The sequence below is a fragment of the Orcinus orca genome, chromosome 3, assembly GCF_937001465.1.
Source record: "Orcinus orca chromosome 3, mOrcOrc1.1, whole genome shotgun sequence".
NCBI classification, from domain to species: domain Eukaryota; kingdom Metazoa; phylum Chordata; class Mammalia; order Artiodactyla; family Delphinidae; genus Orcinus; species Orcinus orca.
Genome location: NC_064561.1, coordinates 175,208,432 through 175,224,006, shown reverse-complemented (window position 1 = coordinate 175,224,006; position 15,575 = coordinate 175,208,432). Strand labels below are relative to the sequence as shown.

Below are 15,575 nucleotides of genomic sequence, written 5' to 3'. Positions count from 1 at the left end.
AAAAATTTTGCAAAAGCCATAAAATGTGTTTCACTAAGCTCACTTATTAACACTGTAAGGATTCCAACAATTTGAATGAAATAGGTGGATTCATTTCACTTACTTCCATAAAACAGTCCAATAGCAATAAAATATCAGAACTCCTGGAATGAATTTTACACAATCAATTCAACCTTGGTGGTTAAGAATGAAATTTATTACTACTGTTAGTCATATTATTAATTAACAAAATAATGCCAACTTTCTTCATTGTAACCACTGTACAAAGAGCAGCCTCCATATGCCAGGTACTATGAAAGGCCCTTCATATAGTATACAAAAGAAAAAAGGAGCACTTTCCACAGTATCATTCAAATATTGCTAATGTCCTTGATATTTAAGTAGAACTACCTGGGGTCCCCGATTTCATTTTGTGAGAATCCCCACTGGCCCAAGATTTATGCAAACCCTAGGGCCTAATGTTCTTCCAGGCATCTTTGGCTCTGAGCTCCAGGTCTGTAGGAAAGAGCTCCCTCCTCTCTCAAACACAACAACTATTCCGTGTGCAGACGAATATGAGGAACACAACTTGCTGTCTTTGATTTTCCCCAGACTCCTTGATATCAGACACTGGCCTGTGCTAGGACTTACACAGGCCTGTGGTTTCAGAGGATTTTAAATCACAGCAACAAAAATGACCTGATTATCAAGAGTTCTAAACACATGTTTCTTTATTTCTTTATGAAGAGTTTGATTTAGAAAAGTGAGAGAAAGCATGATCTACATATTCTCCCAGCAAGTTGAAATTTAACATAGTTATGTGTCATCAAGGAGCTTCAAAACACCTCCCACACTCTCTCTTCAGCATTACATTTATCGACCATCTCATGTAATAATCTGACAATAAGTAAAACTCTAAAAGCTAATTTAATATAGTTTTATTCTCAGTCAAATAGCCTCTTCTCTCTCAATTTCCTAAGTAACTAAAGAAACTCCAGATTTACCTTTGGGTTTCATGAACTCATCCAAAGTTTGAGATTGCATATATGTTTAACTGCCTAAGAAAGACTGGTGAAGAGCAATTCACCAAGCTGATATAAACTAATTAAGAGCATAGATTTCCATGAGATCATAATGAACTAATTAAATAACATGTGTTTTTACAAGTTGTGTTATAATTTGCATACATTCCATCGTAACTCTGATATACGATTGTCCGCATTTCACTAGATCATCAAACTTAGTTTTGGAGAGATGTTACATGCCTTAACCAAAGCCATTCAATAAGAAAATGCTGGAAGAATTTGAATCAAATCTACTGATGCCAAGTTTATTACTTTTCCCATCATGCCAAATATTGGCCCAAATCCCATATCTACTTACAAATAAATCATTAAAACAAGATGATACACTTCACCTACAGGAGCTACTGCTAGCTTACTATGGTGCCATGGCAGAAGCTCTGAAGTTTTAATTTGTCCTTGAAACTGGAAGAAACATTTTCAGCCCAGTAATGCCAATTGCCTTTCCCCCTATCAAAGTTCATCAAATGTCTTAGCTTAAGTCTTTAACTGGACTTGCTATGGAGGCAATAGTTTCTAATGCTCCGCGATAATAATCGGTCTGTTGATAGATACCAAATATTTAAAAGTTAGGACTATCTCAGACCTGGGAAAAGACTCTTAGCAGGTATGACAAATCTGCATACATTCAAACTTTGCCAATATTTATAAAATAATTTGCAATATTTGTCTTTAGTGATGGAGTACTAATTAGGAGATTTTATTTACTAACAAGTTGAATGTCAGACTTCAAAAATATTTAACATTTGGAGAAGCCCTGAGTTCACTTAATTCAACCTTTTATCCAAAGTGAGTCCCTGACAGATACTCATTTAGATTCTCCTTGCTTAATTTTAATAATCAAGAATTTGATGTTTCTTTCTTTGAAATTATGGGAAGTCTAATTTTTTGGGGGGGTTGGGGGTTAGGTAATGGTACAGCACATATCCTTCCCCAATTTTTCATATCCTAGTATCCTAGAAATTCCATATCCTAGTTTTATGTCCTAGTCAGAAAAAGAATAACATTTTTTGAGCATCCTGTGGAAAGGCAATAGACGAAACTGGCAACAAAGGGCTCCCCCACCAGCCCCACCCAGGGCTGCAGGGATCGCTATCAACAAATTTATAGACAATCACAGTACATTTCTGTGCTGCCACCCACTGGTGAAAAGGGCTGCCATTGATCCTTATTTGCTGGTGAATTTCCTGAAGAGGCAGTAATAACTAGTTGTACTTTTTGGTACTTTCCTAAATTTGTCATTTGCCAGCATCCTTGAGAACATTCCTTCCATTTTTGAAAGTTACCACCTTTTGAACCCATCCCCAAGGTAGACTTGCAAGAAAACTGGCCATCATCCTTAGCAATATGAACCCCAAGTCTGACTATTTGGACCTTCAAAATATTTCATGAGTTACCTATGTCTTTGCATTATTCCTTTTCAGCTTAAAATTGCCTAAGTTTCAATTAAGAATCACGTCTGATACGAAACTGAAACGCGCCTCCTCCAAATGTTGATCCTTTGTCCTAATTCTCTTAGCCGTACAACATCTGCTCAATAGATGTTTCCTCCTTCTTTTCCATATTTGATGGCAGTTCTTATAGCCCTTCTTCCCACCCCACCCCACCCCTCCCACTCTACCACCATAGTTTGCAAGCCAAACATCATTGGCTCTTCCATCTGAAACTCAACGTAACTTGGCTTCTGGACTCTTCACAGGACTGAGTATGCTGCCCTGGAAACACTGGGGCTTATAACAAATGTTTGGGAGCTTATTTTGTCTACTGAAAAAATACACTGTTAACTAGTTTTTAAAATATAATACTTAAATATTTAAATATGTATTATTGATCTACCATAGGATTGTCTGGTGTGTGTCCTCAGGCTCTGGTCTAGCAGTTCATTTAAAAAAGTTGCCTTGGCCCAAGAGCATGGTTAAAATAAGTAAGACAGACAAGAACAAGTGATGGCAGGATGTGAAGAATGTGGTACACTAATAGATGCAACTTCTTTGCAAAACAGTTTGGCAGTTCCTCAAAATATTGAGCTGAGAGTTATCAGATGACCCAGCATTTCCATTTCTAGGTGTTTACCCAAGAGAAATAAAAACATATGTCCACACAAAAACTTATACATAACTACTCATAGCAACGGTATCCCCAATGGCCAAAAAGTAGAAACAACCCAAAAGCCCATCAAGAGATGAATGGATAAATGAAATATATCCATACAATGGAATAGTATTTGGAAATAAAAAGGAATGTGAAGTAATGATGCATACTACCACATGGGTGAACCTTGAAACATTATGAAAAGTGAAAGAGGCTATTCACAAAAGACCATATATGTATGATTTCATTTATATGAAATGGCCAGAAGAGGAAAATCTATCAGGAAAGAAAGTATATTAATTGTTTCCTAGGGTTGTGAGGCTTGGGAGAATGCAGAGTGACCGTTAATGGGCATGGGATTTCTTTTTGAGGGGACAAAAGTGTTTCAAAGCTAGATGGTGGCGACGGTTGCATCTGTGACTATACTTGACTCTGTGACTACACTGAAAACCACTGAAATGGGTGAACTGTATGGTATGTGAGTTATATTTCAATAAGCTTATCTTTTAAAGTTACCTCAGGATGTATAGAACCATAAGACTTAGAAGTAGAGAAAAGTATACAGACGGTCTAATACAACTGATTTTTTATAAACATGGAAAATCAACTAAATCAGTTATCTACTGCTATGCAGCCAACCACCCCCAAACTGGCTTAAAACTACAATGGTTTAGCTTGGTCATCATTCTTCAAGTATCGGCGGGATCAGACTGTAGCTGGGGCCACTTGTCTGGGACTCGACTGTAGATGATTCATTGGAAAGTTGATGACAGGAAGCTGGCGAGTTGATGCTGGTGTCAGCTGAAAGTTCAGATGGGGCTATGAGCTCAAGGACTGAGCATTTCTCCACATAGCCACCTCCACTTTATGGTGGCTGGTTTCTAAGAATGAGTATCCCAAGAGAACCACCTAGAAAGTGTACTGCCCCTCACACTCTAGTCTTAAAAGTCAGACGGTGTCACTTCCGCCATAGTCTCGAGTCCATACAAAGTGAAGGACAGGGAATAGAGAGCCCATCTGTCAATGGGAGAGTGTCAGAATCACATCAGAAGAAGGTCACAGAGATGGGAAATAACGCTATGGCCACTTTTTGACAATACAACCTCGCACAGTGAGTATTACAGGGTCAATATATTGTCACCTGTTTTAATTCACCATGAGGCAACATTTATATAGGGTCCACATTTCTCACAAAAACAACCTGTGCACTTCTGGTGTTGACATAGAAAGTATACTCCGATTTTATGTTTTAGTGAAGTGGCTTTCAGTAACAAGCTGTTTTAAGGCCATCTTCACTTTGTAGAGTTTTCTCATGAGAAAATCCTGCAAAATAACCCTCAAATGAGCTGGGGACATAATCAGGATATGCTACAATAGCACTTATGATTATTCAAACGAAATCCTTATAACATTTTAATATGAAGACTCTATTTCCTGTAACCTGTAGATACGACTGAAATTAGTCTTGTATTGAGTTATGAAGAAGCAAGCTTCCTATGTGTCCAGAAAAGTCCAAATAAAGAAGCTCATGATGGGGGGAAGGGATAAGTTAGGAGTTTAGGATTAACATATATACACTACTATACACACTACTATACACACTACTATATATAAAATTCATAAACAACAAAGACCTACTGTATAGCACAGGGGACTATACTCAATATTTTGTAATAACCTACAAGGGAAAAGAATCTGAAAAAGAATATATATAGAGAGAGATAGATAGATAACTGATATATATATCAGATATACATCAGATATATCAGATATGTATATAACTGAACCACCTTGCTGTACATCTGAAACTAACACAACATTGTAAATCAACTATATTTCAATTTAAAAATTAATTTAATTTTAAAAGACACAGTATATCTTATGCCAATACATAAAAAAGCCAACAACAAGAAAACCCCACAATACATACAGCATACCACCATTAAAAAAACATACAAATAAATAGCAACTACAGAACAACGTATGTCAAAATCTGTAATAATCAGAAGATTCTACTATGACCATATTGAGTTCCATCAACTGTGAATAGGTGAAAAATCTCCCAAACACAAAGGAAATGCAAGACCAGCAAACAATTATTGTAGCTGGATTGCTCTAACCTCTGGGGGAAAGTATATTTTCAAAGAATAGTTAGAAATGATTGAGACAGATACTCAACAAATATGAGAAATTTGGTATAACTGCATAGAAACAAAAGGAATTGGGTGTCTGTGTGTCTTTTTATGTGTGAAGTTGCTGATTCATGTACTAACAGGGAAGTTGGTGGCTTGTTTTTTGTTTTTACTTTCGGCTGAAATAAGGCACACAAGTCCATTCAAGGAAAAAAAAAAAAGACACTCGCCTACATATTTTATTAGTGAAGGATATGTTTCAGTTAACATGCCTCATTTTAAAGTTTCGATTTGGGTTGTTTATGGAGGAAACTGCAATTTGGGGGTCTGGGATTCATCAAAGTAAATGGGCTAATTCTGAAACAACATGCAGGGAAGACACGGATGCAATACAACCATTCAAATAAGGATAAAAGAACATGATCAGTGTAACAATGGAGACGAGATCCTTGTGCCATACAACTAAACTAATGGCTTTCATCACAATTAGACAAAGCATTCACTTTTGAGCTACAACAGAACAGGAAAACACAGTAAGTTTATTCGTCAACTTACACCCTCAACACAAATATATTAAACATGCCCTCTGGGTCTGGCACTCACCTGGGTGCTGGTGACACAGTAAGGGGAGGAGACCTGGTCACAACCTAACTGATAAATTAATCAGTAAACTTAGATGTTTCTCAGAAAATAAGCATTATTAATTATTATTTCTAGGAATAACAGTATTATCTATCTAGTACTAAAATGTTTCATTTCTGCTAAATCAAGTGACTACAGTGTGCAAAAGGTTTTCAACATCAGGTTTCCATACAACCCAGAAAAGCTCCCAGGATGGTAATTTCTTATCTCTATTCTCCCTAAAGGTGGAGTCATCGCATTACTGCAGCATTATTAAAGCCACGCTCTTGGAAGACATTACTGCGGAGGACTGAGGTGCGATCCCTGATATGAGCAGAGATCCCAAAATAGAGAGAATTTACATTCTAGATTATTCATTTTAAGAATAAACTGCCTCTGACTTTCGACAGGTCTATAGCAGGCAACTGCAGGTCTCTGACAAGCAGCTGGAATGAACGGTGTTATTTCTTAAAAGTGTCTGCGTTAGCTAATGGGCTAGGTTCAAAGCAGATCTTTTGTTTGGGTGGAGGGCTTCTCAGTTGTGGAGGTGTTGGGCAGAAGCGCTGGCCAGCAGAGCTACAGTTGCCCTTCAAAAGCTTCCAATCCGCTCAAAGCTGTAAAGACCCTTAGTTGATACCTTGGAGTCCTGCTTCCCAGAGCACAAGAGATGGCAGTGTCCAACTGTGCATGGAATTGCTTGGACTTGCCTACAACTGTGGAACAACCTTAGGTTGACTGTTATGTAATTCAGTTTTTAATTCTGAACTTAACTTCTTCATACAGCAGATCTGCCAGGAGATGTAAGCTGCAAAATGATTCCCCAGATAACTAAATCTATAGACTTGGTGAATAGAACTAGTTAGTATTCGCTACATAAATGCCGAAGATTACTTGTCAAAAGTGATTTTTGTTTTTTTTTTGTTTTGGTCTCATTGATATTGAGTCCTCCAGCTGCTTTCAGAGACCATGAGTAGAATGTGAAAGTCAGAACTTGTCATTAGTGAGAGACGCTGGTCTTCACTTTTCTATGGCAGCCGCTAGACAGCCGGCTCATTTAGAGCCCAGGGCATGAACCTGCACATTCCTTTAATGACTGCAGCCGAATGACAGCAACTTGAACATGATCGATGGGCTGCCTGGGGCATGTTTACCTGTGTTGCTGATGCATGCCAGAGATAGCGTCAGTCCAAACCACTGACTCTCAGAAACAGGAATGTTCCAGGAAAGCAATGTTACGGTATTTAATCCACGGGACTCCTGTCGCCTCACATTTTCTCCACAGAAATTAACTAACACTGAGCTGTATAAGTTCGTTGAATTCTATCTGTTTGGAGTCTCATTAATGATTCCTTCAGATTTCAAAAACACATTGCAGATCAAACTGGTGAAATGACCCACCTCCCTTTTCTGAGTTAAATAAGAACAATACAGGAAGGCACAACACTTAATTTGACCTCAGCAAAACCTTGGTCATAGAGAAAAACAAGCTAATTTCTCATTTCAGTTCTATAGCAATTTCCTATATGGTAGGTAAACTGAGTAGTTTTTAAAGTTCGAGTTTCTTTGGTCATATACAGGAAACACTGAACAAAATAATCACTGAAGAAAAAAGTCATTATTTAATTATATGTCTGATGAAATAAGATTTACATAGAGATCTTAATGAAATATATAATATATATCTCATTAAAATATACAAAGTTTAAAGAAATTTAACATCTGTCCTTTTAAAAAATGTTTTTGTTATTTTGAGACACTAACATTGTCTCCTCGCCCTATGATAATTCCTATGTTTATTTTGCCTATTTCTACCATATTTGGTTCAGTTGCTCTGAATACTAAACATGTTTTCCCCATTTACTCCCTCTAGAATATTCTATTTGTTAATTTCCAGCTCTGTACAAATCCTGTAGAGGGTTATACCCCAGGAGCTCCTGCTTCATATGTCCTGCCTGTGGCTCTTATCAGTAATTAATTTTGGCAGATTTTCTCAGTGAGTTTGTAAGGGTCTTTAAAATCATTCTCAAAACTTTGCTCCAGGCAGCCTCTGTCAAAGTAGACCCAATGATTTATGTACAAGAAAGTAAGACATGTCATTTTTTTTTTCAATCTGAGAAAACTGAATCAACCGAAGAACTGGATTAAGATGGAAAAAGTTAAATAAAATTATAATATTAAATAATTCAGTGTGTCTGCTCATATAGCCATTAGAAAAATGTTTTAATATTTAGTGATATAAAATACTCTTGATATAACTGTTAAATGTACAAAGTATAAAATATTAAAAGTGTGCACAAATAATTTTATAGTCACATAAAAATCTTAGAAGGAAATCTTCCCAAATACTTGCAGCAGCCTCTAGCTGCAGTGTTATTCTCAAAGAAAATTTGCATCTTTATTCCTTTCTGAGTTTTTTAAACTTTCCACAATGTGCATGAATTATTTTATAATGGCAAATTCATTAAAAACTATTAAAACATCACATTTAAAATAGTCAATGTGATTTCACATATTAATATTCAACAATGAATTCTAACAATAAATATGAAAGAAGCATTAGAAATGCACTATGATGTCCTGTTACAAAATCCCACCTATTAAAAGCTTACCTTCTAACTTAGCATATAAAGGGTTAATCCATTTTTATTTTTCCCATTACAGCCTTCAGTCCCCTAAAAACTGAACTAATACCTTCAAAGGGGCGGGGCAGACAGCAACCAAATGAATTAATTCTTAGACTAGAATCTGGGGTTATTAAAAAGACGGATGAGTATGTATGTGTCTTGAGAAGAGTTACAAAGTAAAATGTTAAGGGAAAAATCAAGCTTTAGGAAAAAACGTCAGAATAACTTACAGGCACAACTAGCATACACATGAGGGAGCATGGGAGGGTGCGGAGAAGGGAGGCAGATGATGTATCCACACTTCCAGAATTATTCAGCCATAACTAGAACTCCTAGCATTAATTCCCCAAATCTTACACAAATGGTTTATGACCCTTGTCTTTCTTTGATCTCCAATTTCAACCACCATTCTTGTGATTCAAAAGATCCACGATACACAAAGAAACAGACTTGCTTCAAACCTAGCCAGTCCTATCAGGCTGGTGCCACATGACCATCCCTTTCCTTCCTACTTGGAAGTCTGGAACTCTACCTACACCACGTGCTTGCTTTCTTTGCCCGGCTGGAAGTCTAATACCCATTTGGTCACTATATCTACATCTGGCTCCCCTCCTGTGTATGTGATATCTACAAGGCTTTCTAATACTTTCCTTGTTATGAACTATACCATCGACAAAGACCCAGGTCTACAGATTCCTGGCTTGCACCTTCCTCTCCCCATCCACATGTCCAGTCAGTCATTTACTGCTCCTAACATAGTCTGTGGTCTAGCAATGAAAATAGGGGGAAAATCACGCCCTTTTTTTCACTTTCAATCTATATCTGGCCTAACACAAAAAATAAATTTGAAAATCATCAATCAAATAATCCTCATTTTAATTTTAATACATGCAGAAAGTTCAACTTGTGGCACTATGGTCTAATTCTTTTCCTCCCTGATTAAATGAATATAAAGTTCACTAGTCTTTACAGATAATCCTTCTCTATCTTCTCGACCTTTCCTAAAGGTGTTTTAATTTCCTCTTTTTCATGGACGATAATTTTGTCATTACTTTCATAAAACGGTTTTCCAAAATACAGTTGGGAAATTGATTAGTTATATAGGTCATTTCCCACACTGTGTTATCAGAAACTATTGTTGCACATTACAGGAACACTAATAATACTGAGAGATTCTGCATTGCTACGTGGCACTGGAAAAATACCAATTAAGGAGCTGTTTTATAATGTACTCCTTCCCAATAGCATTCTTGTTATACAGAGCTATGTAATTTTAAAATTATAAATGTAGACACTAAGTGAAAATAAAGGCATGCTATCCTCACACATGAGTCAATGTAAATGGTCCACATTTTTTTTAGATTTTACATAAGATAAATCCTTTAAAATGCTTTTTTAGTACCTTTATATGGTTCAAACATATACAAAGTCCTCTGTGCAGTAGTTTTGCAGAGTGGGAGCTCAGAAATGCCTTTCTCCTACTTTTCTACATTAAACATAATAACAAAACTGATTAAAAGCAAGAGAATTCTGTCTTACTACCTGAAAATCAGCAATACCCTAAATTGTGGTCCTAAAAATTTCCTCTAAAAGCAATAATGTAATCTTCAGTCCTTGTGGAATGTAAAGAACAGGAGAAATTACCGTAGCAATACAGTATCTAAGGTTATAAACACTATAAAGTTTAAGGAATAAGTTTATTGGTATAAATAACTTGGAATTTCATAATGTATTGACGAGAGTTTTCTTAAAATTTCACCTACAATTTTTTAATGTTTTATAACTTTTTATGTATGTTTGTCTTATCTTTTTAGCTTCATGGCTAACTAACTGAAAGCAGTGAAACTCCAAATCTGTGTATCACCCAGGGGAAGCACAGTGTTATGCACATAGCAGGCAATTGATAAACACTATTAAATAAACCCAACAAAATGACACATTTGCATATACTGTTATGTACCTAGAATTTTCTATTTAATCTGTTCATTATTAAGTATATTTCACTGGTAGAATCATGACAAAAAACACATTTATCTGAGCCATAATAATTTACAAAGATCAATATGAGCTCTAAAGGTTTTTAAAAAGTTCCCCATGGAAAAGGATCTGAAATCATAATCACTTTGCTGAATCACTTTGCTGTTACACCTGAAACTAACCCAACATTGTAAGTTAACTATACTTCAATTAAAACATGGTTTTTAAAGTCCCCATAATTTTTTTGGCTTACATAAGAAGACCCTTTAGATATCAACTCTGGAAGCATGTGATGATCAAAGGAGACATAGGTCAACTGAAGGGAAAGAAATGTATTTCAAAATAAGTGTAGTTTTAGGAAAGCCATGGTTTTCTTAAGAGCAAAGTAGTACACATATTGATTTAAGGTAAAATACATAGGTCAACATTACATGGCATGAGTAAATGTAAATTCTTGTCTAATAGTACAGACCAGCACTGGAACAATCTTTTTTTTTAATGAAAATATGAAAATGAAGATCAGATGACTACTCCCAGGCAAACCACAAGCAAACATGTTGTATTTCTTGCAGTCATGAGGCCACCTCGGGTCTCTCCAGTGATGGGGATGTGAGCCTCTGCCCTGTCCTCATTCTCACATCAGCTTTCACAGTCAACAACAAGCTTTCTCTCTCTCTTTTTTAATTAATTAATTTATTTATTAATTTATTTATTTTTGGCTGCACGGGGTCTTTGTTGCTGCTCGCGGGCTTTCTCTAGTTGCGGCGAGCGGGGCCTACTCTTCATGGTGGTGCGCGGGCTTCTCATTGCAGTGGCTTCTCTTGCTGTGGAGCATGGGCTCTAGGCACACGGGTTTCAGTAGTTGTGGCTCAGGGCTCTAGAGCGCAGGCTCAGTAGTCGTGGCGCACGGGCTTAGTTGCTCCGTGGCATGTGGGATGTTCCCGGACCAGGTCTTGAACCCGTGTCCCCTGCACTGGCAGGCTGATTCTTAACCACTGCGCCACCAGGGAAGTCCCCTCTCTCTCTTTTCTTGATTTGATCTCATTTCCCAGAGTCATTACCTAGGTCTCGACACTAACAATAATTACTTTCAAATTCTTCATTTAAGCACACAGTTCTCATGCTATCACCAAACATATTCACTCTGTGAATCCACTGTTCCTACCACTTTTTCTGCCTTTTACCCCTTTTCACTTAGCAGCAATTCCAAAATCCGTCACTATAATCATTTTCTTGCATTCATCATATCCAGTGCCTCTCCACCTCGGCTCAGCCCAGCTCTCCAGACCCCAAAACAACTCAAAACAAACTGACCATGTCTACCTGATGACAGGAGAAGAGAAATACATATGTCTCCCGTACCAAGCCATCAGCCCTCCTGCGGCCATGAACTTTGCCTCTCTCCCATTCTCATAGATGTCTTTGTTCTAAAAGCCATTCCCTCTGCTGGTGCACTGGGTCCCCTTCACTCTCACCTGCTCAGTGATTTTCCCACTGAAATTATACCCCTCCCAAGCATCATTAATTTCTTCTGGGTCACTGCCATCATCATAGCAATATCTCCCAGCCTGAAATCCCTCGGCCCTTCTCGCCCCTTTAGCCATCACATCATTCTGTCTCCTCTTTGTGATGAAGGGTTATCAGTCTCCTCTCAGCTGTTTGCTCAAATGATATGATGGGAATCATCACATGCCCAACCTCTGTCCTCTCTTCCTCTTCTGGTGAAGGATACTCACAAGAGAGGGAGTGGGGACTGGGTCCCTCTCTCTTAGAGCCCCATGGGACAAGAGACTTGGTAACTGTTGGCAACGAGACAGATGTGTCTGAAATACAGAAAATTATCCATAGAGTATAGTATAAATCATGGTTCTGTTTATGTTATATAAAAGTACAAAATTCACCAGTTAAAAAGCAATCAAGATGGGAAATCAGAGCAAAGAAAGAAAAAAATCAATGAACACCTTTTCACTGAGCAATCCATGGCTGCTGTGTGTTCAAACACTTAGGGCTCAGCTTAAAATGTCTAAGTCGTGCCATACATGCTACGTGGGGTGCATTTCATGGTTCATGGTTTGGCATGACTTAAGTTCCACTCCATGGTTATAGAGTAGAATTTATTTCTATGCAATGTCAACTACCAGCCCCAGAACTTCTGTTCTTAGTCTCACTAACAACTTATTCCAATGAATTCTTACTAGACTGAATTTTCTTTACATATCCATTTCTGTTATTATCCTTTATTGTGATTTGCTTAAATAAGGTATGCAATATATTTAATGAATTAGTAATTACATTATGGAACCTATTATATCCAGTCAGCTCAGAATATATGCTTGCTATGATAAAAAAAAAAAAAAAAATCACTTCCCTCCTACAGAACTGACGTCCAAGAAGCCAGGACTAGAGTGGTACATAATTGTAATGTCATAAAATATTTTTACTTGAAATTCTCTAAATGAATAAATAGGACTTTTACTCAAGAAAGCTATCTCTTCTGAGCACCAGAAGAGCACCAGGCAAACGATATTCTTTACGTGAAAAGATTTATAAATAGGTTATACACGTAATTGTTAAGAATCATAGAAGGTATTAATTTCTAATGTCATTTTTCTTTCATCTCAGCTAATATTTTTTTAAAATATATTTAACTGAGTTTTAACTCCATAAAGGATGGTCTATGCGTGAGAAAAAGAGAGGAAGGACGTTTTAAGAATAATTTAGGACAAAAATGTCCCAGTGAAGGAAGAGATTGGTTGTTTGCATGAGGCCACACTAAGGAAGTCCATGGGCTTAGCCGCTTGTTGATTTCTGCCTTCAAACTGCCAGACAGCACACATGGGACCTGACCGCCGCGTCTCTGATTTGGCCGCTCCCACCTGCTCTAATTCAGCTTCCCAAGACATTTTCATTCCTCCTCACATTACTTATCTGCCACAAAGCATCTCACCTTTACTGTCCAAAAATGAGAAATGAATTTATTTTAATAATTAGAAAAAAACTCTTCACAGTAAGTTTTTATTAAATTCTCATCAAGGCTTTGGAGAGGCCATTTTATTTACTGTAATGTATTTTTCCTTTAAGTAGCTTATCCACTCTCTCAACTACAGACATCACTATTTAAGCTGAAGGACTATTTCCTATTATCCAAACCCAATTAATATTTCTTCCAGTCTCCCAATTATCTTCCCCTTTTTTGATACACTTCTGATCCTCTAAGTCCTCTATGCCCATTCCTACCTCTGTCCAAATGTAAACGCATATAGTAAGAAATCTAATAATTTGGCTTATTTCCTTGTACACTTTTCTAGAGGCTCATAAACATGTACAAACAAAAAATATGTTCACTGTTTCGCTATTTAAAAACAGGATAATACAATACTATACCATTCCTTTCTAAAATCTTCATGGATTTTTTTCAAAGTTTAGATATATATCTAACTCACTTTTATTAATAACTGCATAGAAAGGATATATCTTTTATATGGAGGATTTTATATAAAGGAGATACCATTTTTAAAACTTTTCATCAATCAATACTGTTCTTTTTTTTTTTTTTTTTTACTATCCCAAATAATTCTGCAATACATACTCATACTTAATACCTTATGTTCTAGGTCACTCATTTCTATAGAACCTATGTCTAAGCATGACTAATCAAAGGCTATGAAGTATTTCAAAAGCCAACTCACAGCAACATACCATTTTACAAAAAGATTACAGTAAAGCACATTTTCATTTGGAATGAAAAAGAATGTGAATTTCCTCAAAATTTAACTGTAGCTAGCTTATAATATATACTGTTTTTTAATGTTTGTCTATTTGGTAGATTAAAGAAAATCATGCTTTCATTCTGAATTTTATGTCCTTGATTGGCACATTAGGGTGAAAAATATTTGCATATGTTTATTGGTTGTTTGCATTTTTCTTCTCTGAATTTCCTGTTGATATTTTTTGCCTAGTTTTCTATTCCTTTGTCTTTTTCTCATCAACATTAGGAAGTCTTAATATATTAATTATATCAACATTTTGTCATATTTGTGACACGTTATTTCCCGTGGTCTATTTTTAACCTTTTTTATGTTAAATTATTCCTTGCTATTATTGTTGGTATTCACACTGCCAACTGTACCAACCAGTCATGTATGGCTCCTGAGTTTCCTGCACGTACTTTAGAAAGCCTTCTCCACCTCTAGGTTGTATGAATATTTTCCCAATGTTTCTCCCATCAAGTCTATAGTTTTATTTTGACAGTTACATTGCTTTCCCTTTGAGATTTATTTCTGAATACATTGTGAGTTAAGGGCCTTAATTTTCTTCCAGATGTTTAGCCAGTTATGCTAACACCATTTCCACCACTGCTTTGTACTCAACTGAGATACTGTGAAATGAGTCAGGCTCCTCCATATTTTTTAATCTGTTCTGAATCTTTAGTTATGTCCTAGAGAGATTATTCTTTCTATTTGGGGCCAACTGGACACAACTGTATGTTTAGTAAGGTAAAATATTTCTTTTTTTTTTTTAAACGTCTTCATTGGAGTATAATTGCTTTACAATGGTATGTTAGTTTCTGCTTTATAACAAAGTGAATTAGCTATACATATACATGTATCCCCGTATCTCCTCCCTCTTGCATCTCCCTCCCTCCCACCCTCCCTATCCCACCCCTCTAGGTGGTCACAAAGCACCGAGCTGATCTCCCTGTGCTATGCGGCTGCTTCCCACTAGCTATCTATTTTACATTTGGTAGTATATGTAAGTCCAAGGTAAAATATTTCGATCAAAATTTTCCCTGCAACTCTCACATATTTATGCTTCCATATGATCTTTAAAATAGCTTGATCCAATTTGCCAAAGAAACAATCAGCCACAGAATCCTGAGTACAACTGCCTAAATGTTACATTAATTTGGGAGACAGTAATATTGGTATGGTGTCAAGCTCGTCTACACAGGACTGTCCTTTATTCTGAATTCTTTTATGTGCTTTGATAAAATACTATAGTGTTCATCAGACGGGTCTGGTTATCTTACCAAATTTATTCCTCGTGTTTTACATTTTGTCACTGCTCTA

At 36.7% G+C, this 15,575-nt stretch overlaps 1 protein-coding gene across 3 annotated transcripts in view; it reads right to left on the bottom strand.

Annotated features, from left to right (window-relative positions):
* The window catches only part of CTNND2 (catenin delta 2), a 947,506-nt gene that overhangs the window by 765,117 nt on the left and 166,814 nt on the right, over positions 1-15,575 (bottom strand). The window lies entirely within an intron of this gene.